This window comes from Moschus berezovskii, chromosome 11 (assembly GCF_049115385.1).
Source record: "Moschus berezovskii isolate FMDL1 chromosome 11, NW_MosBer_1.0, whole genome shotgun sequence".
NCBI lineage: Eukaryota > Metazoa > Chordata > Mammalia > Artiodactyla > Moschidae > Moschus > Moschus berezovskii.
This window is the reverse complement of record NC_142470.1, coordinates 83,196,304-83,210,593: the sequence shown is the minus strand read 5'-3', so window position 1 is coordinate 83,210,593 and position 14,290 is coordinate 83,196,304. Positions and strand designations below refer to the sequence as shown.

The window sequence follows — 14,290 nt, the reverse complement described above, 5'->3', positions numbered from 1 at the left end:
GGTGATTTCTTAAAGAATGAAAACCTCTATAAATTTCTTATATCTAGACTTGATAATTTATCTTAAAAGCATTTAATGTGATTAAAAACTCAAAAATGGGAGTTGTTTACTTGCTGCTGCTGCTAAACTGGAAAAACATCCTGAAGGAAATGTTTCAAGACAGAATCAAAAGAAGTGATGGCCATGAACCGGCAGAGAAAAAGAGCAGAGCATGTCTAATAGCAAAATCACAGGTGTGGAGGTTTAAAGCGTGAAAGAAAGCTAATGCATTGCTTGGCTGAAAGCATGGGGATCTCCACTACAGAAGTCAGCTTTCATCCAGGAAGCTAATGGGATCCCTGAAGGTTTTAATAGAACTGACTTGATCTCAGGAAGAGTCATTTGCCCCTTAGGTTATTCTAAGAAGGAGGCACTTCTGCAGCCAAGAAATGGGAACCCCACCCCTGAATCTCTGTAGATAAGGAAGGGTTCATTTCTGAGAAACACTGAGACCAAGGACTCAGCACAGCTTGGAAATGGATTTGTTCTAGAATATGAGGATGAAGAAAAGTTTGCCACTGCTAGTGGCGTGAAGAGCCAGCCTTCACACCATCAAGAGCCGATTCCTCAGGGAGTCGTTAAAAATACTTTCTAGAAGCTATACAGACAACAGAACACAGAACAACTATTTTGTTGATTATTTGCTTCAACATTACTATATTTATTTCCCATGTTCTCTATCTAAAATCCCTTTAAAGTCTGTTGATAGGACCAGTAGAAGAAATATCATATTTTAAATTACATTTGAGCTTAGAAAACCAATTAATTTGATGACAGTATAATTTGTGTCTCCTAGGTATATTTTCATGAAATATCGTAGAGAGATAGGTTTAAATCACTTCATTTGTTTCAAGAATAATATTCTTATTTGATTTTAATATCGTCAACTGCTACTGCAGCAACAATAACCCAAGTCATTTTCTTAAAGAAAACAATGAGATGCAGAAATGGTTGGCTTGTCTCAATATAATCTGGTTTAAAAAACATTCTTAAAAACAATTTTATTCCTCTGTACTTGAAAAAAATATGTTAAGAATTTATATTGTCATTGTTGTTGAGAATTATTACATTTAAATTCTTCTCTGGATTCTAGATGATATTTAAGGTCTTCATATGTAAATCTTTAGACTGCATCTGGAATCAGGCAGAATTTTAGAGTTTGAAAGAGATTTTCTTGTGTCAATTTATAAGCCCATTATTTGGGGAGGAGGAACAAGGCCTCAGAGATGTGGCTATAATTTGCCCAAGGTTCCCCAGCCAGCAGCATCACGGTGGAGACAAGGCTGGAGCCAGGTTTTCTAGTTCCAAACCCTAAACCCTCGGTCTCCAGGGCCTGCATTGCTGCCGCAACTTCCTGTCTGATCTCTGCACTCCAGTTCTTCCCTCCATCTGTGAATCCCGTATCATGCCACTGAACAGCTCTTCCTTTTCTTCATTTTCATCAAGTCATTCCCCAGTTCAAGAATCAAAAGTGGCTAAGGATCTCTACAATTACAAACTGGCCTGGAAATAAAGTCCACACTGGTTCTTAGGACCATCTCTGGATTCATATCCTGTCTGCACAACTTTTTTGCTAAGTGACCTGGAACAAATTCCCTGACTTCTTTAAGGCTCCATTTTCTCATCCTTACAATGGAAATAACATGGCTCCATCAAAGGGGTGATATGAAATGAAATGATGCAAGAGTGGTATATGCCTCTGTGCATGACACTGGGGGAAAAAAAAAATCTCACTTTGTGTGTGCCTCTACCAGCCCAAGCAGGTCATGCTCATTTTCACTCCTGGGTTATAATTAAATCCAAATCAGACAGGGGCTTCCCTAGTGGGTCAGACAGTAAAGAATCTGCTTGCAGTGCAGGAGACCTGGGTTCAGTTCCTGGGTTGGGAAGATTCCCTGGAGAAGGAAATGGCAACCCACTCCAGTATTCTTTCCTGGAAAATTCCATGGACAGAGGAACCTGGCGGGGTGCAGTTCATGGAATTGCAGAGTCAGACATGGCTGAACAGTGAACACTTTCACACTTTCACAAATCAGACAAGTGAATTGATTCATCTAAAAATGTGACCAATCACAAAAAGTAATCCGAACCATCAAACTTTCAGTGAAAAGTTGTGACCCATATACTGCTGAATCTAGACTGAACATGAATTCCTCCATTACCTTGCACTGCACAACTGGCTGTGTTCAGCGTCCTTGAACAAGTCTCACCTCTTGAAGTTTCATTTCCTCATCTGGAAAGTGAAAGTAATAATAAGAGTTTTGGGGGAAGCTGAGCTTGTGGCGCCACACGGAAAGGGCTCCCAAAACCCTGCCCAAAGCTTTATAAATTGAAATGCCCTGTGCGCACCACTGGTCCTTGCAGCTTACTTAAGCAACTGTGCCTTAAAAAGCCCTGACTCAAATAAAAAAAAGAGAGAGCCCTGGCTCTGCCATTCATTTCTATTTTCAGGGGTTTGTGTTTACACCATTTTATTTCTCAGCATCTACAGTGGATCCTTTAAACAGTCAGCTTTTCAAATGGAAATGTAACCTTCCACGGGCTTCCCCAGTAGCTCAGCTGGTAAAGAATCCTCCTGCAATGTAGGAGACCCGGGTTCTATCCCTGGGTTGGGAAGATCCCCTGGAGAAGGGAAAGGCTACCCACTCCTGTATTCCGGCCTGGAGAATTCCATGGACTATTCCATGGGGTTGCAAAGAGTCGAGACTGAGCAACTTTCACATAACCTTCCAGTGTCTCTGATTTTATGTAAGGGGAAGACACTAATGATTTCATCAACTATGCACAATTACCCTTGTAAAAGGGAAGGCTACAGCTTTCAATAAACTGCCCTCAGAACTGTCCCACCACGGAGACCTTGTTCTTAAAGGTGAGACGCCACCAAGGGATGTTTCACCCCCATCCCACACAAAAGTCCTTGCCTTTTTCTCTGCTCCATGACACTTTGTGCTCTCATGCAAGCAAAAGGAACACTATCTCCTTTAAATGTCCAGCCTTGAGAAAGTCACTGTGTAATGACTATGTGAGAGGCAAAATTTTAACTCTACCCTCTCAGGGTTTTTGACTGAACTTGAGAATTAGATTGACATAAAGACAGATTAACAGGAGAAAGCCATGCAAATTTACTTATTATAAATTTTACATCAACAATCAGAAGGAAATGAAGACCCACAGAGGTGGCAGAACCTAAATGCTTTTGTATGAGGTTGAACAGAGAGGCAACAATAGAAAAGTAACTAAAATATATGGCAAGGCTAAAGGAAGATAAGAATTATCTTAACAAAGTACATTTATGCAGAATTCTCTCAGCTTCAGCTTCTGTCCTTGATGATAAGAATGGTACTTTCCTCCTGGTATATGGAAGACGATCTTTCAAATGGGAGTTTTATCTCCTGCTTTTAGAAAGAAAAGGGGGAGGGTCAGAGCACCCTTTTTGTACCTGAATTTTTAAGTACTCAAAATAATCTTTATGCCAAATTGACATATTTTGGGGTGGCCTATTGTGGTTCAGATGGTAAAGCATCTGCCTGCAATGCTGGAGACCCGGGTTCAATCCCTGGGTCGGGAAGATCCCCTGGAGAAGGAAATGGCACCCCACTCCAGGACTCTTGCCTGGAAAATTCCATGGATGGAGGAACCTGGTAGGTCCATGGAGTCGCAAAGTGTTGGACACGACTGAGCGACTTCACTTTCAGTTTCATGTGCTACCCTTCATCGTTAACAGCAAAAAACATTTTTGGTGCCATTACAGAAAGGCCTCTCCCCTTTACCTTCACCCAACCCTCACACCTTTTCATACTGGGAAAGATTTAGCGCAGGAGAAGGGGCCGACAGAGGACGAGGTGGTTGGAGCATCACTGACTCGATGGACATGAGTTTGAGCAAGCTCCAGGAGTTGGTGATGGACAGGGAAGCCTGGCGTGCTGTCGTCCATGGGGTCACAAAGAGTTGGACATGACTGAGCACCTGAACCGAACTAAACTGAACCCTCACGCCCATTCTGTTGCTATGTTGCATTAGGATGTGATGGCCCGTCTGCCCACCATTGCTCCAGGTCTCTTGCTTCTTTTTCTTTTTTTTCTGGCTGTGCTGGCTCTTCACTGTGGCCCACGGGCTGTTTGTAACTGTGTACGGTCTCTCTCTGGTTTTGGCACCAAGGCTCAGTAGTTGTGACGCTTGGGCTTAGTTGCCCTGCAGCATGTGGGGTCTTCGTTCCCAGGCCAAAAATCAACCCGTGTCCCCTGCATTGCAACGTGGATTCTTAACCACTGGACCACCAGGGAAGTCCTCAAGTCTCTTACTTCTTACAGTGACCAAGAGCTCTTTCTGCTTGCCACCACTAGCTCAGCTTTCCACAAAAGTGCTTTTACTATTACTCTCATTTTCCAGATAAGGAAATGAGGCTTCATGAAGTTAGACTAGCTCAAGGATCTACAGCTCCTAGTAAGTACCAGACCCAGGAATGAAACCCAAAGTCTTTACAGGTTCTCTTGCCTCCCGTGCTGGCTCATCACCAACTCTGCTCTCTACCCAGCCTCAGACACCCCTGGGAAGGGAGGAACAAGTTAGGTGATACCAGAGGAAGCTATCTGACAAATCTGGAATTTGGGTCATTCTACAAGATAACCAGACTTCAATAAGTCACTTTCATATTCTGAAATATTTCAGGGAGAGATGATACAATGCCTGCTATTTGCTTCAAAATAATAACCAAGGGCAGGGGCAAGCGGATTGGGAGCATAGATACATAAGATTGGCCATGAGTTGACTGTTGAAGCTGGGTGATAGGGCTCAGTCTATTAGTCTCCCTTTTTGTATTTATTTGAAATTTTCCAAAATAAAAAAGTTACGAAATTTTTTTGAAACCTTGAGTTTCATTTAAGCTTATTTGTGAATGTTGACAGTTACTCCTTAAGACTAGACCTGAATGCACTCTTTCACAATATATGTCATGAGAATCCCTTCAGTTTCTCCAGAGTATAAAAAAAAAACTTGGTACATTTGACCATATCCATTAAAATTTTAAATGCACACACCTAGTGATCCAGCAATTTTAACACCAGGAGTTTAACCTACACACACAGTCACATATTTCACAAAGACATACAGGCAAGGATCGCTGCATTGTTTACAATAGCAAAAGTTTAGAAACAGCCTCAATGTCCATGGTTATTTAAATAATGGCATATTCATGACCTTAATACTGTTATTCATATAGACTCAGATAGAATCAATTCTAAGCCACATTGCTAAACAAAAAAGCCTAGCTCCTAAACTGGCGACTAAATTATTCACTCTGTTTTTCCCGTGGTCATGTATGGATGTGAGAGTTGGACTGTGAAGAAGGCTGATCGCCGAAGAATCGATGCTTTTGAACTGTGGTGTTGGAGAAGACTCTTGAGAGTCCCTTATACTGCAAGGAGATCCAACCAGTCCATTCTAAAGGAGATCAATCCTGGATGTTCATTGGAGGGACTGATGCTAAAGCTGAAACTGCAATACTTTGGCCACCTCATGCGACGAATTGACTCACTGGAAAAGACTCTGATGCTGGGAAAGGTTGGGGGCGGGAGGAGAAGGGGACGACAGAGAATGAGATGGCTGGATGGCATCACCGACTCTGTGGACATGAGTTTGAGTGAACTCCGGGAGTTGGTGATGGACAGGGAGGCCTGGCGTGCTGTGATTCATGGGGTCGCGGAGAGTCAGACACGACTGAGCGACTGATCTGATCTGATCTGATATTAAAGACATATAGATATGGATGTATTTGTAGATGCATTATAAGATTTCTGAAAGAATACATAAAATACAATATGAGCGGCTATTCTTTGGTTAAAGGACTGGGAAGAAATTAGGTAGAAATGAGACTTAGTGGTTATTGGTTATTGTAAACCCACTGTCTTTTTTCTTTTTTAGCCCAGTGAAAGGATTTTTTTTTTAATTTGCTAATTTTTTGGTTTCGCTGGGTCTCTGTTGCTACATGCGAACTTTCTTTAGTAGTGGGCGCTACTCTTATTGGGGTGCAAAGGCTTCTCATTGCTTGGCTTCTCTTGTTGCAGAGCACAGGCTCTGGGTACACGGGTTTCAGTAGTTGCTGCTCTTGGGTTCTAGATCTGGGGCTCAGTAGCTCCAAGGCATGTGGAATCTTCCCAGGCCAGAGATCGAATCCATGTCCCCTGCATTGGCAGGCGGATTCTTATCCACTGTGCCACCAGGGAAGCCCCCACTGAAAGTATTATGTTTTCAGGTTTTTTTTAAGTAGTTAACCGAAAGAAAATCTCAGCACATATCCTGTTACCAAGTTCTCTCTTTTTCCTTGGGCCCATCTTTTCTGTGCCCTGCCTCTGCCTCTGCTCAGTTACCTCTGGGGCCATGCCCCTATTCCCTCAGCCTGGACATCCTACTCCAGCAAATTATGTGGCCTGTGCTTTCTTGTCAATCGAGTGTCAGTTCAAATGTCATTTCCTCAGAGACGCCTTCTCTGACCACCATTCTAGCATATTAACCTATATATTTTTTAATATTCTTTTATTTTTGGCCAGATCCTTCATGGCTTGCAAGATCTTAGTTCCCTGACCCGGGACCAAACCCAGAGCCCCAAGAGTGGAAGCATAAAATCCTAACCACTGGACCGCCAGGAAATCCCCTCAACCTATATTTTTATTCCCTTATTACTTTTTATAGAAGTAAAGTCGCTCAGTCATGCCTGACTCTCTGCGACCCTATGGACTGTAGCCTACCAGGCTCCTCTGTCCATGGGATTTTACAGGCAAGAGTACTAGAGTGGGTTGCCATTTCCTTCTCCAGGGGATCTTCCCGACGCAGGGATCGAACCCGGGTCTCCAGCATTGCAGACTGACGCTTTACAATCTGAGCCACCAGGATAGCCCATTACTTTTTTAAAAAAAATCACTTTGCTCATCCACGTGTTTCCTGTTTGTCATCCGTGACTCTAGCAGACTTTGCTCACTCCTTTTGAGAGCAGGGACTGTGGGTCTAGTTGACAGTGGTGTCCCCAGCTCCTGCAACAGTGCCAGTCTCCTTGTTGAAGCTCAATAACTATTTGTTGAGTGAAGGAATGAATGACCATTACTGTTGATTAAGTGTTCTCTGAGTGCTGAACTGGCAGTGTCTGTGTATGCCTATAGTGAGGCTGGAATTGACCAACTTGAGAAACCCAGGCTCTTTCTGAAAAACCACTTCAATTTTGTTAAATGGTTGGCATCCTGGCAGAGATCTTGGCGCTGCTGTCCCCCTGGACCACAGCATATGCCAGATTCCCGCAGAAACCCTGCTGACTTAGCCAGCCCTAATCCTGGGTCAGTGGGTGTCCCTATACACCTTACCCAGCAGGTGCTTTGGTTAGAAAAGTTCTTAGAATCATCTCTAGTCATGTCTGGGTTCCACCATCCACCCATACCTCTCTCTAGAGGAAGGAAAGAATGTGGAACCAGAGCAAGGACTGCAAGGAAAGAAGAACTGTCTGCCATTGCATTAAACATTTTAATTGGACTCACTGTGAATTCTATCTCAATAAAATTGTTTCCAAAAAAATAAACTGTCCAGAAAGAATTGGATATGGATCTAGGCGGTTCTGTGTGTCTTGGCTCACAAACTATAGGAAACTTGGAAAGAAATTTAAAAGGCTATTGTCCTGGTGGTAGATGGACATCTAGAAACCCAAATGTCCTGATTGGGTGCTAAGGATCAGGAGGTGAAGCTTCTCAGCAAAGCGGGTCTTGAGCCCAGAGGGAAAGGAGGTGGGAAGGCCAAGTAGAAAGCAAGGGATTCCCCCAGTCTACCCACTGTGGCATCACAGGGCATATTCATACAGCCTGAGAGAGGATTCTACTCACAGGAAAAATCAAAGACAATTTCAAAATGAATGGAAAGTTCCCTGCTGTGTTCTACCCATTCTGCAAGGAGGAGAACTGCATTTATCAACATTAATGAACCAAAATTATTAATAACTGATTTAGGAGTCAGCTTTCCAAAACACCTGCTGTTCTTAGCCTTCTGTCCCTGTAACAATCTAACAACCCAACCTCCCTCCCCTCTGTGCTCAGTGCTGTTATTTCTGCCTCAGAGGAAAGATTGGGGCTGGGGTTGACTGAAGCGAAGCGTATGATATTCCTGGAAATGATCTTCTCATTGTAGATGCAACCAAAATAGCATTGGTTCCGCACTTAATAATTGATATACTCTTCAACAGCAATTGCATTTTTCTCCAAGGTACAGGATTTAAAATACAGACTATTTTTCTGGAGATAAAATAGTCCAATTCTGGTGTGTATGATCCCATTACCCTGCTATGGCAAAAACCTCAGGCATTTGCCTCAGTTTTCCCTGAGATATGTTCTCACAGGTTAGCGAAAAAAAAAAAAAAAATGCTCCTAGTGGAAAGCTAAAAGGTATTGAAATCTGGAAGATTTGCAGTCTTAAAAGGAGGTTTGAAGCCGAAGCAATTAGGTTGGTATAAGCCTGTCTCAGGCCCAGGTCAGAGAAAGAGCCTATGGCTCAGCAAAAATGCTGAAATAAGTGTCGGCTTTAACTCCATGTGCTTGTGTGGACGTGCAGCCTCGGATCTTGTCCCCACAGGACCTTCCTCTGCCTGCAAGGAAACTTGCCCTCTGCTTAAGATTTGCTAGTACCGTAGATCTTCCAAGTAGGATTTTTCCTTTTCAGAGCAAAGTAAACACAAATAAAAATCTTTGTGACAAAAGACACTGAGGAGCTTTTTATACCCTTTCACTAGCTTCTATTGTGATGGATGAAACTGCAAGAACAATGGCAGCAGAGCAAATGTCCACATAAATCTACAAAGAAAGAAGAAAATAGGTTTACCATGTTTCCTTTGATGATGACAAGGCATTCTTTTCTCTAGATAGAGAGTGCCTTTAACTTTGACAATATCAGTGACTGAACTTACTGGTCTATCTCAATACCAACAGGTACTATGGAAAGGGAGAAATTGTGAATACAACTTCCACTGAATCAACATTAGTCAAGGCTTTCAATTTATAGTTCATTGTACTTTCACCCTAGTAACCAACTCAAGGTTGACATTTATATTCCATGAAGATTAAACATTATTCACACTATTGAGACATCCCCTTGCTTACAGGACCCTTAAGAAAACTCTAGGTTTTTGTTTGTTTGTAATTTATTTGACTGCATCAGGTCTTAGTTCCAGCACTCAGGATCTTCATTGCATCGTGTGGGATCTTTGATTTTTGTGGCACGCAGGCTCTCTAGATGCAGCACATGAGCCTAATTGCTTAAGGGCTTAATTGTTCCGAGGCATGTGGGATCTCAGTTCCCCAACCAGGGATCAAACCCTTGTCACCTGCATTGACAGATGGCTTCTTAACCACTGGACCACCAGGGAAGTCCCAGAAAACTCTAGTTTTAATCGTGCCACACAATTCTCCCAGACTGTAAAAATGTCAATTATACAAGTAATTTTGCCACGTTACATGAGATCCTGGAAGAATGGAAGAATGTTTACCCTCGCTTCTCACCTGCTACATAATCAGCCGGGCACACAGGAGAGGCTAGTGTTTTCAGCTACCCTTTCAGTGGATACTCCATTTTATCTCTGCCTTAGCAAGCACCTTGTCAGATGTTTAAAGTGTTTTTTAGATGTTAAACTTTATTTTATACTGCAAAAGTCAGTTGGGATTGGGGGGATTGTAAGGGATAAAATGAAAAAAAACTATTTGGAATACATGGTCCCTATTCAGAACTTGACTAAGAAAGGATTTGTAGTCATTGAACATGAGTAGGTCAATCTTCTTGGTTTAATAAGTATCATTAAAACTGAGCATTTCAGAAGCTCAAAAAAGAACCTTCCCGAGAGAACCTCTGGGAGGCATGGGAAGAAAACAGCAGTGACGGCACGACAGAAAAGGGATGGACTCTCAATTAAGAAGGCAGGGGCCTCCAGGGCCTTCCCTGGAGGCTCAGTGTTAAAAAATAACAATCCACCTGCCAATGCAGTAGACACAGGTTCGAGCCCTGATCTGGGAAGACCCCACATGCCGTGGATCAACCAGGCCCATGAATCACAACTATTGAGCCTGTGCTTTCTAGCCTAGGAACCCACCTGCCACAACTACTGAAGCCCATGTGCCCTAGAGCCCATGCCGCAGCATGAGAAGCCTGTGCACTGCAACAGAAACCTGTGTGCAGCAAAGACCCTGCACAACCAAAAATAAATAAATACATTTTAAAAGTGTATTTAAAAAATTTTACAAAAGAAGGCAATGGCCTCCAGAGGCCAAGTGGGCAGTCGTGACACTATACCTGAAGCTAGCAAGAGATTCAGCACTAAGGAAGAGCATAGCCAGGCTTATCAGGACCTTCACAAGTATTCTTTGGATAGCTCCACAAGATGGAGAAAAGGGTAGGACTTTCAGGGCAGAGGGAGAGGGCCACGCGGAGGGACATTTCAAAAATTAGACCCAGCTGACTTGAAGCCCAGATGATTGATGACTCCTGGAGTCAGTGAGCTGGGAATTAGGGGAACCTGAGAGGGCCAGATATCCCAAGCTGGTCCGAGAGGCAAATGGGGACCCATGCCCTGGAAGGCCCCCAGACTCCCCATCAGACCCAGCAACCCTGGCCCTCTTGTTCCACCTCAGGCTGAGAGGAGGAAGTGAAAGCTTGAAGAACCACAGGTCTGCAATAATGACAACTGGGCAAATTATGGCTATCTTAGGATAAGAAAATTGTACTCAGCTCACTATTTCTATACTGTTTGTAAAAAATCTATACTTTTTCGTCTGTGTGTGTGTGTGTATTTTAAGAAACTCTGTAAAAGTTCAGTCTATGTTAAACTGAAGGGAGAGAAATTTTTCGCCATGCTTTCAGGGTGGCAGCAGCAAAGATAAATTATTAAAAACACCATAGATACTGCTCCCCTCTCTTTCAGTCCAGGCTTCTCATTAAGCACAGGAAATGGACGTATCTTTGTGAAACTCAAACCTTTTCTGGTTGAGTCACAACCCAACCCAGCTCTCTAAGTGTCTAGATGACTCCCTCTCTCCTCTGACAAAGGTTTTTTAAAATTCTCATTTTTACAGGTTCACAAACTCAAGACAAATGTTATCAGTTTATTTTAAAAATGGCAATACCTTTACATTAGGAAGGAAGAAAATGGCTGCGAGATCTTAAATCTAGACTTGAAACGGTTATTGCGATTGAAGAGTTTAGTCTTCAGTCTTCTTCATGGACATCAGTCTAGCCAACGCCCATTTAAACAGCTTTAAAATGTAGAGAGATGGGAATTCTCTGGCTGTCCAGTGGTTAGGATTCAGTGCAATCCCTGTTCGAGAAACTAAGATTTCAAAAGCAGCATGGCGAAGCCAAAGTTTTTAAATAAATAAAATGTAGATGAATATACAATAAAATGCACATACAGTTAAAAAAAATGTAGAGAGAAATCAAATGAGACAGTGGGTAGCAAAGTATACGAAGAAATTAGAAGCCAAAAGGAAACAGAAGTAGGCTTATGCATAGTGTACGCTTTACTTTAAGTCAGGAAATAATGAAGAACGAAAATACAGTTGAAACCACCCAGTACCCAAGTCTTAGTTTCTAATACCATTCTCCAGGAAAATGAATCAGGACTCCTTGAAGAAATGGCTGATTCTAGGGCTGGGGCAGAAAATACACACAGTAAATTGCCAGAAAGTAAGGAAGTACTAAAAAACACACAGGACTTCTCTGATGATCCTGTGATTAAGACTCCGAGCCCCCACTGCAAAGAGGCACAAGTTCCATCTGGTCGGGAAAGATCCGGCACAGCCCAAATATAAAACAGCTATCACAAAGATGGTGGTATGTAAAAGCAACAGAAAAGTAAACTGAAAGAACTTCCAATAGCCAGAGGTAGAACAATTTGAGTAAAAAATATGAAGTAATAATATTGGATTATAACCCAAAGTATGTCCTAAATATCCATGAGACCATACTAATATAAGCAAATGATTGATTAAATAAGTAAGTAGGGAGAGAAGACATATCTCCGGTGCAGAATAATCCTAAATAATTTGTGTAGGTGCTCCACCCTCAAAGCAGGTAGAGAGTAGCTCCTTGCTTCCTAAGTGTAGGTTGCTGATAGCACCAGCTTTCCAATGAATGCAGTAGAGAAAGGTGAAAACAGAGGAACTGTAGGTGGAAGAAACTGGCAAACAACTTCGGCCAGGTGATCAAGACCAACATCACCGATGATATTAGGTTGATGAAAAAAGAACTTCACTTCTGTGGTCTTTCTCCCCAAAACTAACAGCCTCAGTGTAATCATGAGGAAAACATCAGACAAATCCCAATAGAGGAACATTCTAAAAATACCTGACTAGTATTCCTCAACACTGTCAAGGTCACTAAAAACAAGGCAAGTCTGAGAAACTGTCATACCCAGAAGAACTTAAGAAGAAGACATGACAACTAAATGTACTGTGGTACCCTGGATGGGATCCAGGGACAGAAAAAAGGACATTAGATTAAAAAACTAAAGAAACCTGAATAAACTATGGACTGATAGTTGATGTGTTGTATTGATTCATTAACTGTAACAAATGTAGCAGCCTGGTATAAGTTATTCATTATAGGAGGAACTGAGTGTGGGTATATAAAAACTTTCTGTACTTCTTTCTCAATTTTTCTGTAAACCTAAAACTGTTCTAAAAGTAAAGTTTACTTTTAAAAAATGCAGTGGAATTCAAAAAAATGTAGAACCAAATCAGGGTGGTGGGTTCATGACAGGTCTCAAAAGGTGAAGTTAAGCGTGTAAGACACTTCTAGTAGTAGTTGTCCGAGGATCTGATTTTCCTCAGCTTACCTTGATGGCTGCTGTTTCTCCTCTGCCCCCAAGGCTAACTGTGTTCCCAACTCTACATATGCAGGGTCTTTTTAGATCTTCCATCCTTCTTCAGTTACGCAGAGAACATCTCCATCTGGAAGTTCATGGGCACTACAAATCAGCTTGTCCCAGAACAAATCAGTGACCCTCACTATTTCCATCATGTGTAACTGTGCCACCACCCGCCTGCCTCTGTTTTACTCAGCCCCATGCCTCAAGATTCTGACCCATAAGGGAACATCTGTGTGGTACTTCCCTAATGGCCCAGTGGTTGAGACTTTGCCTTCCAGTACAGCGAGTGCAGGCTCAATCCCTGGTCAAGGAGCTAAGATCCCACATACCTCCTTGCCAAAAAGCTAAAACAAAGAACAGAAGCATTGTAACAAAATTCAATAAGCACTTTAAAAATGGTCCACATAAAAAAAAGCTTTAAGAAAAGAGAGAGAACATCTGTATGTTATAAACAGGGTTCCCAAAACTGATCCTTCCATGCCTCATTGAATCCTTTTTCCGGTCTCAGGCCACATCTATTATTGGCTTGGCCTCAGTCTTGGGTTCCTCTTCTGCCTGGCCTCTCCACCCAGTCATCTCAGCTCCTAGCTTTGGCAGCTGATGTCTGTAGCCAACAGAGAGGACCCGAGGTCTCTCAGCAGCCGTGTGAGTGAGCTTGAAGGCAGATCCTACCCCTTGTAGGACCTCATAATGACTGCAGCCTCAGCCAGCAAACTGACTGCACCCTTGTGGAAGACTCTGGACCATAGGCACCCAGCTGAGCCATGCCCACCTGAAACTGAAATAATTGGGGATTCCCTGGTGGTCCGGCGGTTAGGACTCAGTCTTTTCATTGCAATGGCCCAGGTTCAGTCCCTGGTCAGGGAACTAAGATTCCTTAAGCCATGTGTTAGGGCCAAAAAGCAAAAACTGAGATAGTAGCTGTTATTTTGGGTTACTAAGTTTCAGGATAATTTGTTACACAGTAATAGATAACCAATACCTTCCCAGAGCCTTGTACTACCAAATAGAGTAGAGCCCAGTGGCACCAGATATTACAAAGGGCCATGCACCCAGGGCGCACAGAAGGAAAGAATGAAGCTCAAGAACAGGTAGAACCCTTTTCTTCTTATTTATTCAAGCCAGTTTGGGAAGCCTTTTGTCAGACTGGTGAAGCCTTTTGTCTAGGCTGGCTAGTTGCCAGATAATTGCACCCGATTCCTTCTAAGGCAGCCAAGTCTAACTGTCCAAGTTCCCTATACAAATAGAGAACATGGTACTCTTTCCAGCTGAGTAATGGAGGCCAACAGAGTATTTTTTCTATTATTAAACCCACTTGAGGAGACAGGTGGAGCTAGTTACAGAGCTAGCTTCCTTCCTAACTCCAACATG

At 42.6% G+C, this 14,290-nt stretch overlaps 1 protein-coding gene across 5 annotated transcripts in view; it reads left to right on the top strand.

Moving 5' to 3' along the window:
- MTA3 (metastasis associated 1 family member 3) overlaps positions 1-14,290 on the top strand; it is a 222,724-nt gene that overhangs the window by 1,169 nt on the left and 207,265 nt on the right. The gene's annotated exons all lie outside the window — the stretch shown is intronic.